Here is a 21,930-nt window from a genome sequence, read left to right on the forward strand (position 1 = left end):
ATAAGTGGAACATGATTAACCCATACAATGGTGCCGCTACTGTTTCTTAAAGAGGAGCCTACTGGGTAGGTTCATCGAATAGCTGGCTCATGCATTGCACTGTTTAGGATAGAGTGCCCTGGGTTTCACAACTGCAGCTGTTTACACCTTGTTAAAGCTGTGGGCATTGCCTGTGGGGGCAGTCATTAACCTTTGTCAAATGGGTCTCCCTATTCCATTGGTCATCCCTGTCTCAACAACCACTCATGAGAATGCATGTCGATTTGATTTCTCACAACTCTCCGTATAAATGAGCACCATCACCAAATCACCCCTTCACTTTCTCAGCACTGGTGAAAGAGGTACTCACTTAAGCCTCTCTTTATGACTGTAATTGATTTAATTTGATTTATTTTTGTCACATGTATTAGGATACAGTGAAAAGTCTTGTTTTATTGCGTGCTATACAGACAAAGCATCCTGTTCATAGAGTACATAGGGGAGAAAGAAAGGAGAGGGTGCAGAATGTAGTGTTACAGTCACAGCCAGGGTGTAGAGAAAGATCAACTTAATATAAGGTAGGTCCATTCAAAAGTCTGTTGTCAGCAGGGAAGAAGCTGTTCTTGAGACGGTTGGTACGTGATCTCAAACTTTAGTATCTTTTTCCTGGTGGAAGAAGGCGGAAGAGAGTGCGTGGGGTCCTTGATTATGCTGGCTGCTTTTCCGAGGCAACGGGAAGTATAGACGGAGTCAATGGATGGGAAGCTGGTTTGCATAATGGACTGGGCTACGTTCACAACTCTTTGTAGTTTCTTGCGGTCTTGGTTGGAGCAGGAGTCATACCAAGCTGTGATACATCTGGAAAGGATGCTTTCTATGGTGCATCTGTAAAAATTGGTGAGAGTCGTTGTGGACATGCCAAACTTCCTTAACCTCCAGAAAAAGTAGAGGCATTGATGCTTTGTTAAATATAGGTTCAACATGGAGCGACCAGGACAGGTTATTGGTGATCTGGACATGTAGAAACTTGAAGCTCTCGACCATTTCTACTTCATCCCTGTCGATGTAGACAGGGCTTGTCCTCCATTATGCTTCCTAAAGTTGATGACTATCTCCTTCGTTTTACTGACATTGAGGGAGATTATTAGCTTCGCACCATTTCATTCTCTCTTTCCTGTACTCCTACCTAATAGTGAATCACACTGCACATTCTTCATTATTATTATATCCTGACTATAATGGAGTGTCAAAAGCAATTTAAAGACTTCAACGATTACATTTTAGACGTTCTACATTTGGCTTCACTCATGAGTATCTCCCCATAATTTCAGAGCCATAGGCAAAAACAAATTCAACAGAGGGTCACCAAATTTTCTGTAAAATTGGCATTAATCTTCCGTATTATACTCCCCTCTGTCTGAGCTATGCTGAATTTTATCAAGTGGTTTATTAGTTTGGGAAACATTTAGTCATCAAAAGCACCCACCCACCTTGAACAAGTGTTGTGCTCCTTAAATGTGCAAATTCATATCATAGAATCAACAGTGCAAAAGGAGGCCATTTGGCCCATCGAGCCTGCACCGACAATAATCCCACCCAGGTCCTATCCCCATAACCCCACATATTTACCCTCCTAGTCCCCCTGACACTAACGGGCAATATATCACAGCCAATCAACCTAGCCCGCACATCTTTGGAGTCTTGTGCCGGAGTTTTACTGGCACAAGGATCCGAGGTGGGATGGGCAAGGTTCACAGATCAGCATTCTCCATTGGCCTCAGGCGGGATCTTATGAGCTTCGGGTGGGGGAGGCAGCAAAATTCTGGCATTGGAGTCTTATGCTATTTGTAGGACCCCAAACGCAAACTTCAGGCACAAATGAGCGGGGCTGGTGCACAGGCTCAGTCTAGTTGCACCTTATTGGGACCAGCTACTCACAGAATGGTCCAGGGAAATGTTTGATTTCAGTTTTGATAGCAACCAGATAAATGGTTCAATGTTGATACTGCATGTCCAGAGGAGAGCTGCAGTGGGGCGCTTTGGCTCAAATGCAACATTTAAGTGAGGCCCAAAGGTAAATTTTAACGGCACAAAGTTGTGCCACTAATGATTTCGCACACATTTTATCTACAAGTTGAATTTCATTGGCACTATGTAAAATTATGGAAGATTGATATCTGTGCTAGATGTGTCAAGCAGAGTGCATTCAGCAATTCTGAATGGTGGCACAGTAGTTAGCACTGCTGCATCACAGCGCCAGGGATCCGGGTTCAATTCCGGCCTGTCTGTGTGGAATTTGCACGTTCTCCCTGTGTCTGTGTGAGTTTCCTCCGGGTGTTCCGGTTTCCTCCCGCAGTCCAAAGATGTGCAGGTGGCTTAGGTGGATTGGCCATGTTAAATTGTCCCAAGGTGTGTAGGTTAGTTGGATTAGCCATGGTAGATGTGTGGGATTATGAGGATAGAGCAGGGGAGAGGGCCTGGGTAAGATACACTGTCAGAGAGTCGGTGCAGAGTAGATGGGCTGAATGGCCTCCTTCTGCATTGTACGGATTCTATGCTCTGACATGCATTTGAGCTTTTATTGGCTCTATTGCCTTACCTCTAAATTTCCTCTTCTCCAGATCCTGGAAATTGCCATGAGAGGCATTTTGGGCCCAATGCTCGAGCACTTAGATTTATTTCTCCAATATTTTAATGCTCTTTTTAAAGATATTGATTTTCAGTTGGTGAGCCATCCATTTAAATTGCATAAAATGGAACATGACACCAATCCATTCAGCATCTGAAATTCCATGTAATTAACTGCTTGGTAGGAGGAAACTTGAGTTTTGCTGATAAAAGACAGATGCTGCTGAAGCTTTTTGTCTTGCATTTATCAGGTCAGATGCAAAAGTGATACATTTCAAAGGAAACAACAGTTAATGCTGCATGAGAAAAAAGGTACCGAGTCAGTTCTGATTGGCCGAGGTGTTGCCATGGCGGATGCCAGGAAGCAATTGTCGCCCATGCTGTTGTTTGTTCAAGAAAGGTGCAATATTTGGACAAGTTCCTTTTGCCTGTGGAGGACAGGCCTCTGCATTTGAATGTATGTAACTTCCGGAAAGCATTATTGAGCTACATTGCGAGCCTGTCTGATCATTTTAAATCAGTTGTTAGTGTCATTCTTAGCACAATCGGGATTGTTCAGCAAGTGCTGTCCAATTGTGGAATCCATCGAGCATTTGACATTATGTTCTGAGTTTTGCAAGCACCAGTTAACTGCACTGTTGCATTTCTAGTAGAGCAGACCCCTGATGACTGATATATCACTAACCATCAGCAGATCCAGGATGCTACTAAATGACGATACTTGTGTTGCAGATAGATGACATATCAAGCCATTGGAATCTAAGGGTGTGCTGTGCAAAGCTTTCAGTTGCGAGCTGTGTTTGACATGGGGAGAGGTCTGGAATGGGTTGACAGGTTTTGAAAGTTTGGGTCAATAGCTGGTAGATGGGTCTGTTGAGTAGCCTTACCTTCTCTTGCATCGCTGCACTGCTGCCTCACAGTGCCAGGGACCTGGGTTCGATTCCCGGCTGTCTGTATGGAGTTTGCACGTTCTCCCCGTGTCTGCATGGGTTTTATCCGGGTGCTCCGGTTTCTTCCCACAGTCCAAATGGCGTGCTGGCTAGGTGCATTGGCTATGCTAAGTTCTCCCTCTGTGTACCTGAACAGTCACTGGTGTATGACGACTAGTGGATTTTCACAGTAAATTCATTGCAGTGTTAAAGTAATCCTTTTCATTTGATTTGATTTAATTTATTATTGTCACCAGTGTTGATATACAGTGAAAAGTATTGTGTCTTGCGCACTATGCAAACAAAACATTCTGTTCATAGGGAAGGAAAGGAGAGAGTGCAGAACGTGGTGTTACAGTCATAGCTAGGCTGCAGAGAAAGATCAACTTAGGTAGGCCCTTTCAAAAGTCTGATGGCAGCAGGGAAGAAGCTGTTCCTGAGTCGATTGGCACGTGACCTCAAACTTTTGTATCTTTTTCCCAACAGGAGAAGGTAGAAGACAGTTTGAGGTTTGTACCTTTCCATGCTGCATTGTTGTGTGGTTAAGGTAGTTAGATTTATAGTGGGAGATTTTGTGAAGAAATCTGAAACCGTTCAAAACCAACAGGCCAATGAGATCCAGGGCCTTTTATAGAAGTAGTTCCCCAGCAAGGACACTCATCCTGGTGATGAACAAATTAGAAAGCAGCAGAGGGGAGCTGTACCTATTAAAAAGAAAACAGTTGTCACACTGGGAGCCAAGAAGGAAGCCTTGTATGTCCGGGGTGCATGGAGTCCTTAATTATGCTACTTAATTAGGTAATTAAGCCTATTTGTGACACTAATAGATAAACTTTAAAAAAAATGTCCTACAGCTGCGGGACCAGTATTAAATCTGGTTTCCATTTCCTAAGAAGAATGATCTTCCCACGAAGGGTGCTCAGGATTTCCATCCTGATCACCAAGGACCCTTCATTGTCAATAAAAATGAAAATATTGTTTCCCTGAATTAATTTTAAAATCCCCTCACATTACCCATCCACTCAGAAGAAAATTGGTCCTTAAATTAGTCAGACCTCATTTCTGGCCTGCTCCAGTCAGTTAGGCAGCACTCATCTCCATGTAGTTGAAATTCAAAGACGCTCCCCACTTACAGTGCCTCAGATGCTTCCTTTCATCTCGTCCAAAGCACATTTAAAATCGATTAAACTCTCTGCCCCGTTAACAAAACATCAACATAAATCCTTGAAGAGCCATATAAATACAGAACAATCTTAACATTTTAAAATCCATTAGAACAGTATTAGCTCCACAGGCAGTCCAGTGTATGGGAACAAATGTTTTCCGTTTATCCAATAAAATCTAACTTCCTTAACCACAGAACAATGCAGCATGGAAAGGTACAAACCTCAAACTGTCAAAACAATGCAGAGATCAAAGCATAGCTCTCTGCAAGCTCCAAATTAATCTCTGTGAAGCAGTCTGCGCTGGACATTTTCCTTTCAAAGTAAAAGTCTCTGCCGTGTTGATACTTTGGCTTGGTTTCCTTCTTGGCTCCCAGTATGACAATTGTTTTCTTTTTAATAGGTACAGCTTCCCTCTGATGCTTTCTAATTTGTTTATCACCAGGATGAGTGTCCTTGCTGGGGAACTACTTCTATAAAAGGCCCTGGATCTCATTGCCTGTTGGTTTTGAATGGTTTTGGATTTCTTCACAAAATCTCCCATTACTAAGGGCCGTGAACGTAGTCCAGTCCATCACGCAAACCAGCCTCCCATCCATTGACTCCGTCTACACTTCCTGCTGCCTCGGCAAAGCAGCCAGCATAATCAAGGACCCCACGCACCCCGGACATTCTCTCTTCCAACTTCTTCCATCGGGAAAAAGATACAAAAGTTTGAAGCCGCTTACCAACCGACTCAAAAACAGCTTCTTCCCTGCTGCCATCAGGCTTTTGAATAGACCTAACTTATATTAAGTTGATCTTTCTCTACACCCTAGCTATGACTGTAACACTACATTCTGGACTCTCTCCTTTCCTTCTCTATGTGTGGTATGCTTTGTCTGTATATCGCACAAGAAAAATACTTTTTGCTGTATACTAATACATGTGACAATAATAAATCAAATCAAATCACTTCCTTGGCCTGAGGTTGAATATTCTCGAGCATGGGGGATGGGCTAGGGGTCTCACCTGTTCTCGGGCATGCTGATTCCAAATTCTTTATACTTTGTGTCAGAGCTCACAGAGATTATCCAATTCTTGCACAATACACGCCCATTACCCTCACTTCCAAATTTAAGTCTTCATCCTTATCTTCAAATCTTTTCATAGCCATGCCCTTCCTGTATCTGTGTCCACTCCTTCAACAATGTAGAATCTCCTGAACTCTCTGTTCCTCTGACTGGGGCCTCTTGTGCCTCACTTCCAATTGCGACACTCCCCCTTCCCCCCCCCCCCCCCCCACTGAAATCCCACACCCCCTCTAATAACTCTCATCCATTGACTCCGTCTACACTTCCTGCTGCCTCGGGAAAGCAGCCAGCATAATCAAGGACCCCACACACCCCGGAAATTCTCTCTTCCACCTTCTTCCAGCAGGAAAAAGATACAAAAGTCTGAGGTCACGTACCAACCGACTCAAAAACAGCTTCTTCCCTGCTGCCGTCAGACTTTTGAATGGACCTACCTCGCATTAAGTTAATTCTGCACCCTCTCCTTTCCTTCTCTATGTACGGTATACTTTGTCTGTATAGTGCGCAAGAAGCAATACTTTTCACTGTATGCTAATACATGTGACATTAATAAACTGAATCAAATCAAAAACAGTGCCATTAGCAACATCTGTAAGCATGGTTGCCGAGATTCAATACAGCTAAGAGTCAGAAGAAAATGTGGATAACATACTTACTAAGCAGCCTTTAACTGAGTAGATGGAAAGCTGAAAGAGATGTGGGGATTCAACATTCATTCATCTGTGGAGCATGAAAAATAAAGCCAATAGAATTCCTTGCTGTGCTATCAAATCGATGAGCCAACTGTGCCTCAATGTCATTTTCTCACCTCTACGTTTAAGAGTTGTGTTTTCGAGCCTCACTCCAGAGACGAGTAAGTAATCTTGGCTGACACTGCGCTGCAGGACTGAAGGAGAGTTGCACCATCAACGACGTGATGGGACATGAAATCAATGCCACATCTGCCCTCTCTGGTGAATGTACAAGACTTGATGGCACTATTCCGAATAAGAGCCGAAGAATTCTCTCTGCTAATCAAACGGCTGATCTGCTCATTCCTGCTTGTGGGTGCTTGCTTTGTACAAATTGGCCGTCATTTTCCCTACATTGCAACAGTGACTAGACTTCAATAGCACTTTGGACCAGCCTGAGGTCAGGAAAGGTGCTCTATAAATGCAAGTTTTTGTTTCTTTTGTCTTTCCTTCTGCTTTATGGATGATATTGGAATAGTGTAGGTTAGAGGGGCTTTAGATTGGTTTCACAGGTCGGCGCAACATCGAGGGCCGAAGGGCCTGTACTGCGCTGTAATGTTCTATGTTCTATGTTCAATTGAGTAAAAATCTGGAACAATCAGAGAATTTGATCCTCCGGTCAGAGTACACCATGAGCACTGTGTTTGGTTAGGACTGCTGCCTCACAGCGCCAGGGTCCTGGGTTCGATTCCGGCCTTGGGTGACATGTTTGTGTGGAGTTTGCACTTTCTCCCCATGACTGTGCGTGTTTCTTCCGAGTGCTCCAGTTTCCCCCCACACTCCAAAGGTGTGCGAGTTAAACAAAGAAAAGAACAAAGAAAAGTACCGCACAGGATCAGGCCCTTTGGCCCTCCATACATGATGACCTAATTAAACTAAAGAAAAAAGCCTTTTGCCTTTACTCGGTCCGTATCCCTCTATTCCTTCCCTATTCATGTACCCATCCAGATGCCTCTTAAATGTTGCCAATGCGCCTGCTTCCACCACCTCCTCTGGCAGCGCGTTCCAGGCACCCACCACTCTCTGTGTGAAAAACATCCCCCCTGCACATCTCCCTTAAAATTTCTCCCCTCTCTCTTACCCAGGGAGGTGGGCCTGGGTAAGATGCTCTTTCGGAGAGGCGGTGCAGACTTGATGGGCCGAATGGCCTCCCTTTGCATTGCAGGGATTCTATGGTTCGAAGGCATAAGTGATACATCCAAACCCATGAAATGATTCACAGGAGAGTCACGAGGCTGATCTTTAACAGATACTGGATCAAATTGCATGGTTCCCGAAAACTGGCCGAGGGATGATGATGCGGCATTGTTTGAAATGCAAGCTATCTTCATGCTGCCTGTTTATTGGCATCATTTCTCTGTGTAGTCAGCACTAATCACGCTATTAATTAGCTGCTGGCATCAGCAGGAAGCCCTAAATTGTAACTTCTGAACACAATTCAGAGCTAGCCCGCACCTCTGATAATGAATGAGCACAGTGGCTGCAGACAGTGTGGCAGTCACGTAAGAAATAAATGTGAGCTGGGAGCCAGTGAATATCATAGGGGGAGTATGGCTCCAGTGTTTTTAGATGCCCTTGGTGAAGGAGGGGAAAGGAGGAGAGATGTCCTGTATTTACTGGGGGATCCAGGAGATCCATCAGAAGCAGTGTCAAGAATCAGCAGGAGCAGACAACCACGGCGACCAGTGCCATAAATCTAAGCCCTGACAACCTGAATGCAATGCCAGAAGAAGTTTAACAACCTCACGTGAGTGGTCCAAAGATGTGCGGGTTAGGTGGATCGGCCATGCTAAATTGCCCCTCAGTGTCATGGGAATTAGCAGGGTAAATATGTGGGGCACAGGGATAGGGCAAGGGTGGAATTGTTGTCAGTGCAAACTCGATATGCCGAATGGCCTCTCTCAGCACTGTAGAGATTCTTCGATTCTATGGTCAAGGTCAGTGAATACATCTTCAAATGCCCCATCCTATTAAGTACACACTACCCTCAGCTGAATGGCATTGGATATGCCCAGACAGTGACCACTAAGGAGCCCAATGGGCAGCATGGTGGCACAATAGCTAGCACTGCTGCCTCACAGTGCCAGGGACCCAGGTTCGATTCCCGGCTTGGGTGACTGCGCAGAGTCTGCACGTTTTCCCCGTGTCTGCATGGGTTTCCTCCGGGTGCTCCGGTTTCCTTCCACAGTGTGAAAGACGTGTTGGTTAGATGCATTGGCCATACTAAATTCTCGCTCAATGTATCCGAACAGGCGCCGGAATGTGGCGACGAGGGGATTTTCACGGTAACTTCATTGCAGTGTAAATGCAAGCCTACTTGTGACACTAATAAATAAACTTGAAATAATTTTACATTCAATGACTTAGGCCAAAATCCTCCGCACTTTCAAAATTCATCAGGACCACCTTCAGGTCTTAAAGCTGCCCATGTCAGCAGTCTTGCTCAATCTTGTAAGAGATGGCTAATTAACAGGCCGTCTTCATGTGCGCTATCCCATTCGATATGACAGGCACCACATGGAACGTTGCGGAACCAATTGCTGGGTTCAATGGGAGGGTGGACCAGCAGCAACACTGGGACAGGTAAGTGCTGTTTCAGTATATGGAGGGCACCTCAAAATGGGGATGTTCATGGTATGGTCATATCATACTTAAAAACAAAGACCCAACACTGTGACAGGCTTCAATCTGAAGAACAATCTCCACCACATGAATGGACTCAGCTACAGATATACCGGACAGGATTTTCCGGCCGCCCTTGCTCCAGAACCGGGAAATCCCGCCTGAGGTCAGCGGATCTTGGCATGGTCCGCCTCCCTCCCATTACGATTTCCATGGCAGGTGGGATGGGAAAATTCCCCCCACCATGTACAGCCTTTCTGATCCTTTAGGTACTGGCAACAGGCCAGAATTGGCACTACAACCTCCCATTGGGAAGCCACCTTCATAGCATTGCTGAGCTCTGGACACAGCAGAGGGGTCCATGCAGCACCAGGAAACTTGCCTCCATCTCTGAAAATTGCCATTAATTGAGGCCATAAGTATCTTTATTACCTGCCTGCTCCTGATGAGCAGGTTCCCAATTTACTGGTCCAGTAAATTTACAGGGGAACTTGCTGCTGGGGACCAGATTGAGGAGTTACCCTGACAGTGTTTTCACAGCATCTACATTTTGTGAATCATGGAATATCCCTCATCCATAGTTTTAATGGACAGTTGGGAAGAGGGGAACATGTTTGATTTTCTGTTTTGTGGGCCTGGATTCTCACTGAATCGAGCTAACTCGGGAGCCTATTAAAAATGTCAGGCAAGCTCCAATTCTGGGATTCCGACAATAATCTCTCCCTTAATGTCAACAAAACAAAAGAGATTGTCATCGACTTCAGGAACCATAATGTAGAACCTGTCTACACCAATGGCAATGAAGTAGAAATGGTCGAGAGCTTCAAGTTTTTAGTTGTCCAGATTACCAACAACCTGTCCTGATCCCCCCATGCCGACACTATAGTTAAGAAAGCCCACCAACACCTCTACTTTCTCAAAAGACGAAGGAAATTTGGCATTTCAGCTACGACTGCCACCAATTTCTACAGATGCACAATGGAAAGCATTCTTTCTGGTTGTATCACAGCTTGGTATGGCTCCTGCTCTGCCCAAGACCGCATGAAACTACAATGGGTTGTGAATGTAGCCCAGTCCATCACGCAAACCTCCCTCCCATCCATTGACGCTGTCTATACTTCCCGCTGCCTCGTCAAAGCAGCCAGCATAATTAAGGACCCTACGCACCTCGGACATACTCTCCTCCACCTTCTTCCATCAGGAAAAAGATACAAAAGTCTGAGGTCACGTATCAACTGACTCAAGAACAGCTTCTTCCCTGCTGCCATCATACTTTTGAATGGATCTACCTCACACTAAGTTGATCTTTCTCTATGCCTTTGCTGTGACTGTAACACTACATTCTGCACCCTCTCCTTTCCTTCTCTACGAGCAGTGTGCTTTGTCGGTATAGCATGCAAGAAACAATAGTTTTCACTGTATACTGATACATGTGACAATAATAAATCAAATCAAATCAAATCAAAAATCAAATCAAAAGCCTTTCCTGAATAATGGAAGAGCCTTTAAAAGGTGCAGGCTGGTTCCTGTCAAACATCTGCATCTGTCACTTCCCACCTAGTTGGCTCCATCAAGAGGATAATCATATCCTACTTCTCTGCAATTTTCATGGAGTCAGGTGAGATTTTTAAACAGACGCATTTACGGCTCCTCAGAAGTGTCATAAACCCAAGTCTGCATCAAGGGGACCTTTTGAAAAGTAAGTTCAAGAAATCCACCTCATGATCCCTCTGCTAAGTTATGTGTCCCCCATCCACCCTGCATGGTCCTTTATGCCCCCTATACAAAGCTCGGCCCTTCTATCCATCCCATGTGATCCCTCATGCCACCTATTCCAAGCTGTAGGACTTCCATGTCTATTGATCCATTGTACAGTATTGAAACTCAATGAACCCTGTATTTTATAGTCTTCTCCTTAGCCTTTTCTCTCCTTGACAGAGCATAGACCACGGACAAATTCTCTCCATCCAATCCTGTTTTGGGCCAAACTCGCCAATTGGTGCCATGTATAATGATTATAGTGGGATATGTTAATAAAGTACTTTGAAAAAATGTAATTCATTGATAACTTTCTCCTATGTTAAAAAAGAGTCTGCATGACAAGCGAATAAAACTCCCATTTATCCAGACCCTTTAATGTACCTAAACGAAAAAATCTCAAATCCTTGAACCACATATCTCGTGGAAACAAACATATTGAAAATGGCAGCAGAGATCAGAGAGCCTAAACTGTCAATAAAACAATGTATACACTGGAGAACAGGTACTCTAGTACTCTGGTAGCCATTTGGACTGTCAGCCAAGCATTCATAGTGAGGCTTGGCTGAGAACATTAGCATCCATTGGTGTTTGTTGAAATGACTTCTGCGCTGAGGAAACAATGTTTGATTGACAGTTCAGGCTCTCTGATCTTTCCTATCAGTTTCACAATGCTTATTTACATAAGTTAAGTGGTTTCAAGGGTTTTTGGCTTTCACTATTTGAAAGGACATGGATGATAGACACTTCTATTAGCTTGTAATGCAAACTTGCTATCAACATAGGGAAAATGTGATCAATAAATTATTTTGTTCCAAATTTGTTTTCATACATACCACTCCATACTATAAGATTCATTGCTTCTAGAAAGTGGGTCAATAGGCAATGGAAGTACCACAACTTGGCATGGGGGCATGAGATGCCATTGTTGCTGAGTGGAGTTATATGGTGCTATGGATGGGGCATGGGGAGTGTTTGGAGCATGAAGGGGGTGTGAGGGATGAAGGTTGGAGGGCCTTTGCATTTTTACTTTGACTGGGACAAAGGCTCACAGCATGACAACAAGTCCTCTAAACAGCTGAAATGAAGCAAAAATGAGGACACATGCAATGGCAAATGATGATCTGAGACCTGTGAAAAGGCCTCAGCACAAAAGGAAATCATTAAATTGTAAAGTTTAAATTTATTTATTCTTGTCACAAATAGGCTTACATTAACACTGCAATGAAATTACTGTGAAAATCCCCTGGTCGCCACACTCCGGCCCCTGTTCGGGTAGACTGAGGGAGGATTTGGCATGACTAATGCACCTAACCAGCACGTCTTTCAGACTATGGGAGGAAACTGGAGCACCTGGAGGAAACCCACACAGACATGGGGAACATACAAACTCCACACAGACAGTGACCCTAGCCGGGAATCGAACTCGGGTCCCTGGCGCTGTGAAGCAGCAGTGCTAACCACTGTGCCACCATGCTGCCCATCATTGATCTATTGCAGGGGAAAGGATATGCTAATATTTAACTTTGCAAATGATTGAAAGAGGCCAGTAGAGTTGGAATGTGATCTGTCGGATAATTGGATCTTAGTATGATACAGCACAAGAGGTGGCCATTTGCTGGTGTGATTATTTTTTAATTCATTTATGGGACATGGGCATCGCTGGCTGGCCAGCATTTATTGCCCATCCCTAGTTGCCCGAGAGCAGTTGAGAGTCAACCACATTGCTGTGGCTCTGGAGTCACATGTACACCAGACCAGGTAAGGACGGCAGATTTCCTTCCCTAAGGGACATTAGTGAACCAGATGGGTTTTTCCAGCAATCAACAATGGTTTCATGGCCATCAGTAGATTCTTAATTCCAGATATTTTATTGAATTCAAGTTCCACCATCTACCGTGGCGGGATTCGAACCAGGGTCCCCAGAACATTAGCTGAGTTTCTGGATAAATAGTCTAGCGATAATAACACTAGACTACACCTCCCATTATTCATGACGCCTGTGCCAACTCTCTGAAAGATCTGTCCAATTAGTCCTACCCCGAGTCTTCAAGGGAAAGGAGCTTCTATCTCATGTACTCATTGCCAAAGAACATTCAATCCAGCAACAATACTTTTCATTTACAGGTTGATGCGCATTATCACACACGAGGCTTGAGATGCTCAGGAAATAAAGGCTTTTATTTGCTGTAACAACGAAGCTACTAATTATATACACGATCCCAGACTGAGGGGTCCCAGACAAAGCAGAGACCTTTATACCTCTCCCAGGAGGCGGAGCCCGACTGGGATGTACCACAATAACTATAATACAAGGTGTAACAGCCCAACCCTAACCCCAACAGCAACAAGTAGAACAACCCATCCCTAACCCCAACAGCAACATATATACATACTTGTAGTACTGGCCAGACCCTGGCTCAGTACTATCTAGTGGGAACCAACGATGGTTCACCACACAGGTAAAAACTAATTTGAAAGCTGCGTTGACAAAAAAGATATTGCATGAACATGCAATTGGTCAAAAGTAGCAATAAGAACTGATAATTGACGGTCTCTGGCTGTCAGGTTCAAGAATGTCATTATGTCAATAAACCTCACCCATCTCCTCTAATTAATGGAATTGGTATTATGCAAACTGAATGAAGGTGGGGCAAGAAGTTAAATCTTATGAGTGATTGTTTTTCCCAGTGGCAGCTGCAGGGTGTGTGACAATCTGGCGATGGAATTGTTTGAATTGGACATGTATTCTTGATCTTGAGTGAAAGTTCAGAGCACAAAGATGAAGGACAGTTTACCCATGAACAAATAAAAGAGGGCATTGTCTTCTTCTTGAGGTGTTGGTTAATGTGAATGGTCGCACCCAAGGTGTGCCTGCCTTTTCACAATCTTCGCCCTCCGTTTCCTGAGAACATGGCTGTGGTCAGGATTGTGTTGCCTGCAATAATGTATGGATGATGCAATTATATGAATACTGGGGGAAGAGGGGGGTTGGGGGGGGTGGGGGGAAGGTCGGGGGGGGGGGGGTGATTGGTAGGAATAATATCAAAGGTTGCATTTACCAGTGCATGAGTGTCAGTAATGTAAAGTAAGTAAAGTTTATTTATTAGTCACAAGTAAGGCTCACATTAACGCTGCAATGAAGTTACTGTGAAATACCCCGAGTTGCCACACTCTGACGCCTGTTCGGGTCAATGTACCTAACCGGCACGTCTTTCACACTGTGGGAGGAAACCAGAGCTCCTGGAGGAAACCCATGTAGACACGCAGAGAACGTGCAAACTCCACAGGAATCGAACCCGGCTCCCTGGTGCTGTGAGGCAGCAATGCTAACCACTATGCCACTGTGCCGCCCACAATTGTTTAACATATTCCTCCAAAATTTTTCCCATTCCCATTTTAAGGAAGGCATTGAGCCAACTATTTTAGATGGCTTGGAATGAGATGAGCAAAAGAGATGAATTTCAGATGAAGGCATTTGCACCATGTAATTTCCAGGTCAATCTCCTTCCATTTCTTTGTTCAGAGAATCTGAAAATGTAGCCTCACTGTATTATCACTCTGTAACGTGATTTATTTCTTAAATGAGTTGTCAATGACATGATTCTCAATGAAAAGTTCAGGATACGACTTTGCCCTAATTGGGTTGCCCATGAAATGGCTCATCCATCCGCTGTTAATACCAGAAGTTAGTGCACATTGATTTGCTTGCAGTATATAAATTATAATGGAGGATAATCGGTATGTTATTCTGCAATTTCCAAGCGGATCGTCATGTTGCATTTCATCATAAGATAAATGCCGTCAAATAATGTTACGAGGAAGCGGACAGACGCATGTTTAGGTGTGGGAGGTTCTGAGGACTTGCTGGACGTGTTCTCACCTGATCTCAGTGTTTAGAATATGAATATTGACCTCACTGTGTCAGTAAACGGATCAGAGGTGAGGTGGCATTTATGGCAGGCTTTACTGCAGTCTATTTTATAGCACAGAATTTGTGGTGTCATGACGGTATAAGCAGCATTTAGAAAACCGGGACAATCTTAATTGAAGCAGACAAGAACTGTTTTAGGATCTGCTGCTGGTCCCTTGTGATTACACCTCAAACTCTTGTTATAAGCTATCTAAATGTACAATGCAAGAGACCGTTTTAAAACACTTCAGTTGCTCTCTGCGAGTCTCTATGTCTTCTTCTGTTTGCTGTGTGAGCTATTTTTACTTAGCTTGCATGACATCCAATTGTTGGCAAATTACTTCTGGAATCCATAGTTGACATTTCTATAATACATTTGTTGAACAGAATGTTAGGTTCTGCTTCTCTGTAATGTGATCTCCTTCTGAAAGGAATGGTCTAGGATGAGACACTGCAGGTATTCTCAAGTATTCACCTAAAAGGAGACAGCTTATATAATTGAGTTAAGAAATTATAATAGAATAGATGTTTAAGCTTGCATGGCTTAATCAGCAGCTTAAATGTTTTAGGATTTATGGGCGACACGGTGGCACAGTGGTTAGTGCTGCTGCCTCACAGTGACACGGTGGCACAGTGGTTAGTGCTGCTGCCTCACAGCGACATGGTGGCACAGTGGTTAGCACTGCTGCCAGGGACTCGGGTTCAATTTTAGCCTTGGGTAATTGTGTGGAGTCCGCACGTTCTTCCCATGTCGGCGTGGGATTCCTCCGGGTGCTCCCATTTCCTCCCACACTCCAAAGGTGTGCGGATTAGATTGATTGGCAATGCTAAATTGACCCTTAGGCCGGAATTTTACTGGCCCGCCCGCCCGAGGCTCATAAGAAAGCGCCCAAAGTCCAACGGGGAATGCCGTTCTGCGAGCCTCATCCGCCCCGATTTCGGGGCGGCCATGCTGGTAAAATCAGGGGCTTAGTGTCAGGGGGATTAGCAGGGTAAATACATGGGGTCATGGGATAGGGTCTGGGTAGGATTCTTGTCAGTGCAGACTCGATGGGCCAAATGGCCTCCTTCTGCTCTGTAGCGATTCTCTGATTCTATGATTTTTCAGCATTGTGAAGAACGGATAATGTGGATTTAAAGGGGATTACTTCATTTGAACAACAATCATCGTATCTGTGTAGACATACGCAAGATTAAACTGATTGAAGGAAAACGAGATTAGAAAATTCTCCTGCCCTCTCCCCAGAGGAGTGGTAATGTGAATATTCTCAGCCAATGAAGCTAATACTGTAATTAAGGCAAAATAATGCAGATGCTGGAATCTGAAATGGCTCTGACGAAGGGGCATCCTGACTCGAAACGTTGGCTCTATTCTCTCTCCATAGATGCTGTCAGACCTGCTAAGATTTTCCAGTATTTTCTGTTTTTGTTGTTGAAGCTAAGACTGTGTCTGACAGCGCATTAGCTGCATTAGCTGACAGTCCATACACACTACTCCAGGGAGCAAGTTCTAAACTCAAGTCTTTCCTGAGGCTTGTTGATCTATTACACATCTTCTATAGCTCTCTGACTACAGTTTAAGTGAAATAATCCACATCCATCCACATTATTACATTCCCCACAATGCTTCAAAGTTCTGAATCATGGTCCTCCCCAAGCTTATTTTCTGCAATGTAAAGGTGCCCATCTTTATTCGGCTTTCCTCAGGGTTGGGGACTTAGGACTTAGGACACAAATCCTTTTTTATTTCTCATCTCTGAACTAATATTCTCTACTCACTTTTCATAGAAGGACGTAGACATGGAAAATAGAAGCAGGAGTCGGCCATTCACCTCTTTGAGCCTGTTCTGCCATTCATTTTGATCATGGCTGATCATCAAATTCAATATTTTCCTTTTGTGGGGCCTATGCATTTAAATGTGCAGGGCCTTTCCATGTTTTTGCTTGGCTAAGAATGCAGAGGAACTCAAAGGGGCTGACTTGTGCCCAGCCCCTCCTGTGTTGCTGTAGAGCTGCACATCTCAGAAGAAATGTAACTCTGAAGCCTCACAAACCTATCGACATCATTTGGAAGGAAGGATCCTAAAATGTGCACAGTGATCTAACAAGCAAAAAGTAGCTTTTTTTGAACTTAAAATTAAATGCACTTGAGGTCACAGATAAAGGATGTAAATGAGGTCAGGCAAGTTGATCAAGCGTATAATTTGGCTGGGTGGAAGGAATGAGGAAGGCAACTTGATGATGCCTTCCAAAGATGAGCCTCATTTGAGATGAAGGTGACTAATGTTGCTTCCGCGATCATTGTGACATTGATGATCTCTCCTGATATGTTGACGCTGAGAATGAAGGTTTTGTGCATCCCCTATATCGAAGGCTGAAGTCAACTTCAATTGTGAAAGCTTCACCCTATTAATTCCTCCTGGAGTCTTGTAGCTATGAGTGATAGCCACTGCTCAGGCTGCAGTCAGTTACTGATGAGGAACAGCATGGAAACTGGATAACTAGGTAAGTGGGCGACTTTGCCAGGATTAGGCATGCAAGTGTGGAGATTGGGGTGCAATCAGGACTTGATGTATACATCCTCCATACCTCGTACCATCCAGAGGGTGGTGCGTATATGGAATAAGCTGCCAGAGAAAGTGGTTGAGGCAGTTCAATCGCAACTTTTAAAAAAACATTTGGAGACGTACATGGATGGGAAAGGATTAGAGGGATATGGGACAAACGCTGGCAATTGGGACTAGCTGGGAGGGCACCATGGTCAGCATGGACCAGTTGGGCCAAAGGGCCAGTGCTATATTGCTCTGAGGGCAGAATTTTACTGGCACGTCCACCCGACATGATCCCGCCTAAGGCCAATGGAGAATTCTGTTCTCCGGGGGCAGGCGTGCCAGTAAAATTCCGGCCTATGACTCCATGACATCCAAATTTAAAGGCAGCTGCCTGTATTGGGGAAATGATACTAGCCATTTCCGATGATCATTGGCATCCACAAAAACAGTGCTCTTTAACTATTTTGAGCATAACTTGTCGTGAAATCCTTGTTTCAAAAACAATAGGTTTTCATCCCTTACTCATTTCTCATCTTCCAGCATCCACTTGAGAGTTTAGTTTTTCCTGTCCCCTCACATTTCTCACTATGCCACACTGCTCCTCTCCTGCTCGGTTAGGTCATAGGTCAAGTGCCACACACCCACAGAATTACACATCTGCCTCTACTGCTTTCCTGCTACTTGTTTTATTCTCCACCATCTACAACAGGATGGTATTAACAGCGTTAACACCAATGCATTGCTCATAAGCAGTGGGGGCTGTACATTTCCCTGGCCACTTCAACCCCCATCCCATCCACCATCCATCCATCTTTACCCTGATCTCGTCACCTTTGGGTTCCAACCTTTTCAATCACGCCTGAAGAAAACTAGTTTAAACACTGCCTGCAGATCTGGACTATCTTCTCTATTTTGCCCTTGCATCTTCCTAGTAAATCTCACAAAGATTTTATTGTTTTTCCTCACATTGCAAACCACTTGACTCTACCGGTTGTCCATTTTTACCCTTTTTCTAAATTGTCAAGTTGGACGAGTTGTCCAAGTAATCGAATGGACAAGTTGGGCCGAAGGGCCTGTTTTCATGCTGTATGTCTCTATGACTCTATGATTAGAATTTTCCCACTACGGGAATCATAGCGGGTGGGACACGGACCATGCAAAAGTCTGTTGACCGCGGGTGGGATTTTCCAGTCATGAGTCAAGCGTGGCTGGAAAATCCCGCCTAGCCACTCTATGTCTTTTGAGGCTGTCCTTGTACCATATTCAACACATATTGTGCTTTAAGATTTATCCCGGAGAAGGGAAAACACAGCACAAATGCTAGAAACCTTGAAAAAAATTAATTTTAAAAAACGTTGGAAATGCGCAGCTAAGGGTGTGTGATTTATCAAACCTGTTATTGGTCTATCAAAATCCTTTTGCTGAACAACTCTTGTGGAAATGGTTGTTGGTTTAAGTTCTTCACCTCATCCTTTCTCTCTTTGTTCTTTTTGGACATGTTCTGTCTTGCCCCCTGTCAGGCCTATAAAGGGCTTTCTCAAGCTTTCTGTGCCAGCTTTTTTCTTTTGAAAGCGTGACACATAAAATGTTCGGCTGGCTGTCTCTTTCAAATCCTGACAAACCTGTTCTCCTTTTCTTCTGTCTATATTCTCCATCTTTGTTGCCGTGTGAAAACGCACGCACTGGGCCGAAGCCGACTTCACAAGTCGGTGGCCACGGGCATGAGTCAGTTGTTCCATAAATGAGGAAACTGAACGCCACAAGGATAAGTATGGGAATTGATGATCAAATCCTCTGTGGGACACTACTCTTATCCTGCTGGGATTGCAACTTGCCAGACTTGAGTGGTCGAATCTGATTGTAACATTAGATTTATAACCCTTGCGGAGTTTATTGGCTGATTTCATTCAGGGGTCAGGGAGAATTTTTACAGCATTTCACAACATTCTGTTCCTGCCTTTTACCTGTGTTATTTGCCTGTCCCAGGAGACCAATAAATGGAGGAGAATTTATGACAGCGCACGTTGTGCTTGATCTATCGAAAGGAGCAAGGCTTGACAGGTCAAATAATGTCTTCTTCTGCTTGCATTCTGATTATTTTCTTACTAACACATTACACGGCTTGCAAAAGACTGCTAGATGACCACGGCATTATCGTTGCTACATTTCAGAAGTAACCTCAGTTAGAAATTCCACTCAATCCCATAAATTTCTGTTGTGTGGTGCAATTGCAAAGTGGGACTCATTAGGATGATTTTAGTTCCCCTTGATAGGGCAGCACAGTGGTACAGTGGTTAGCACTGCTGCCTTGCAGTGCCAGGGACCCAGGTTCAATTCCGGCCTCGGGTGACTGACTGTGTGAAGTTTGCACGTTCTCCCTGTGTCTGCGTGGGTTTCCTCCGGGTGCTCCGGTTTCCTTGCACACTCCAAAGATGCGCAGGTTAGGTGGATTGGCCATGCTAAATTGCCCCTTAGTGTCAGGGGGACTAGCTAGGGTAAATGCATGGGGGTATGAGGATTGGGTCGAGGTTGTGGACCTGATTGTGGTCGATGCAGACTCAATGGGCTGAATGGCCTCCTTCTGTACTGTCAGATTCTATGATTCTAAGATTCAGTAAGTAGTCTCACAACACCAGGTTAAAGTCCAACAGGTTTATTTGGTAGCACGAACTTGCGGAGCATTACCCCTTCATCAGGTGAGTGAAGAGTTCGGTTCACAAACAGGGCATATATCGACACAAACTCAATTACAAGATAATGGTTGGAATGCGAGTCTTAACAGGTAATCAAGTCTTTACAGGTGCAGACAATGTGAGTGGAGAGAGGGTTAAGCACAGGTTAAAGAGGTGTGTATTGTCTCCAGCCAGGACAGTTAGTGAGATTTTGCAAACCCAGGCAAGTCGTGGGGGTTACAGATAGTGTGACATGAACCCAAGATCCCAGTTGAGGCCGTCCTCATGTGTGCGGATTCTAAGATTGATAGGTTAGTCAGAGAGCCGGTGCAAAGGGCTGATTTGCCTATTCCTGCTCTTACATTCTTAAGTTTAAGTTTATTTATTAGCTTCACAAATAGGCTTACATTAACACTGCAATGAAGTTACTGTGAAAATCCCCTAGTTGCCACACTCCGGCACCTGTTTGTGTGCACTGAGGTAGAATTTAGCATGACCAATGCACCCAACTAGCACGTCTTTTGGACTGGGGGAGGAAACCGGAGAACCCGGAGGAAACCCGCGCAGACACAGGGAGAACATGCAGATTCTACACAGACAGTGACCCAAGCCAGGAATTGAACCCAGGTCCCTGGCACTGTGAGGCAGCAGTGCTAACCATCATGCCACTTATTTTCGACATTATGTTCCAATATTTTCGTAATTGTTATTCTGCAGCTAACACACGGACAAAGGCTCCCTCAGGGAACAGCCACTGTAGAGCTGTCTCAGGGAGCTGCCGACCCATACATCGCAATGGAAAAAGTGTCTGGATGCAAAGAGTGTCGAGACAGTATGTTGTATCATTCAAGGTTATGGGTCAAGTGCTGGTAAATGGGATTGGGTGGGGGTCAGGTGTTTCTCATGCGTCAGTGCAGACCAGATGGGCCGAAGGGCCTCTTCTGTACAGTATGATTCTATGGCTGTGTGATTCTATGAAGCAGCATGGTGGCACAGTGGTTAGCACTGCTGCCTCACAGCGCCACGGACCTGGGTTCGTTTCTCGGCTTGGGCCACTGTCTGTGTGGATTTCTTCAATGTGCTCTGGTTTTCTCCCACACTTGAAAGATGTGTGGGTTAGGTTGATTGGCCATGCTAAATTGACCCTAGTTCTGAGGGGATTGGCAGGGTAAATATGTGGAGTTTCGGGGATAGGGTGGGATTGTTGTTGGCGCAGACTCAATGGGCTGAATGGCTTCCTTCTATACTGAAGGATTCTATGATTCTAAGCATATTCAAATACAAACTTCAGTCCCTTGCTACCTTTCAGATGGTGGGAGGAAACCAGAGAACCTGGAGCAAACCCACACAGACACGGGGAGAATGTGCAAACTCTACACAGACAGTGACCCAGGGAATCGAACCCGGGTCCCTAGCACTATGAGTCTTGTCTGGCGCCTTATCGAATGCTTTATGAACATCCACCTCCACTGCATCCATGTACTCCCTGAACCCCACCTTATCCAAATTATTAGCTACATCCTCAAAGCCTTACATATTTGACATGATTGCTCTTTCAAAGATTTGAGGTGACTCTGCTTAATCACATGATGAGTTTCTAAGTGCCCTGTTACCACGTCCATAACAATAGACTCGAGCTATTGAGATGTCAAGGTACATTATGTGCTTAGGCCTTTGGAGTAGCGCTTGAACCCACAATACTCTGACTCAGATGTGAGAGTCAAAGCTGATTGTTAACAAGACTGATATGGTTAAGGAAACAATCATTTTAATTAAGCCGAGTGTACAAGATGGGGTAAAGGGAATGTGCAAAGAGTAGGAGTGCTGATTACATGTTAATGTTGAAATTAACAAAATTATCTTCTGTTTCCAAAGTATGTTCAAGCGAGCAGAAAAAAAAATGCAAATAT

The sequence above is a fragment of the Mustelus asterias genome, chromosome 2 (genome assembly GCF_964213995.1).
Source record: "Mustelus asterias chromosome 2, sMusAst1.hap1.1, whole genome shotgun sequence".
NCBI classification, from domain to species: Eukaryota; Metazoa; Chordata; class Chondrichthyes; order Carcharhiniformes; family Triakidae; genus Mustelus; species Mustelus asterias.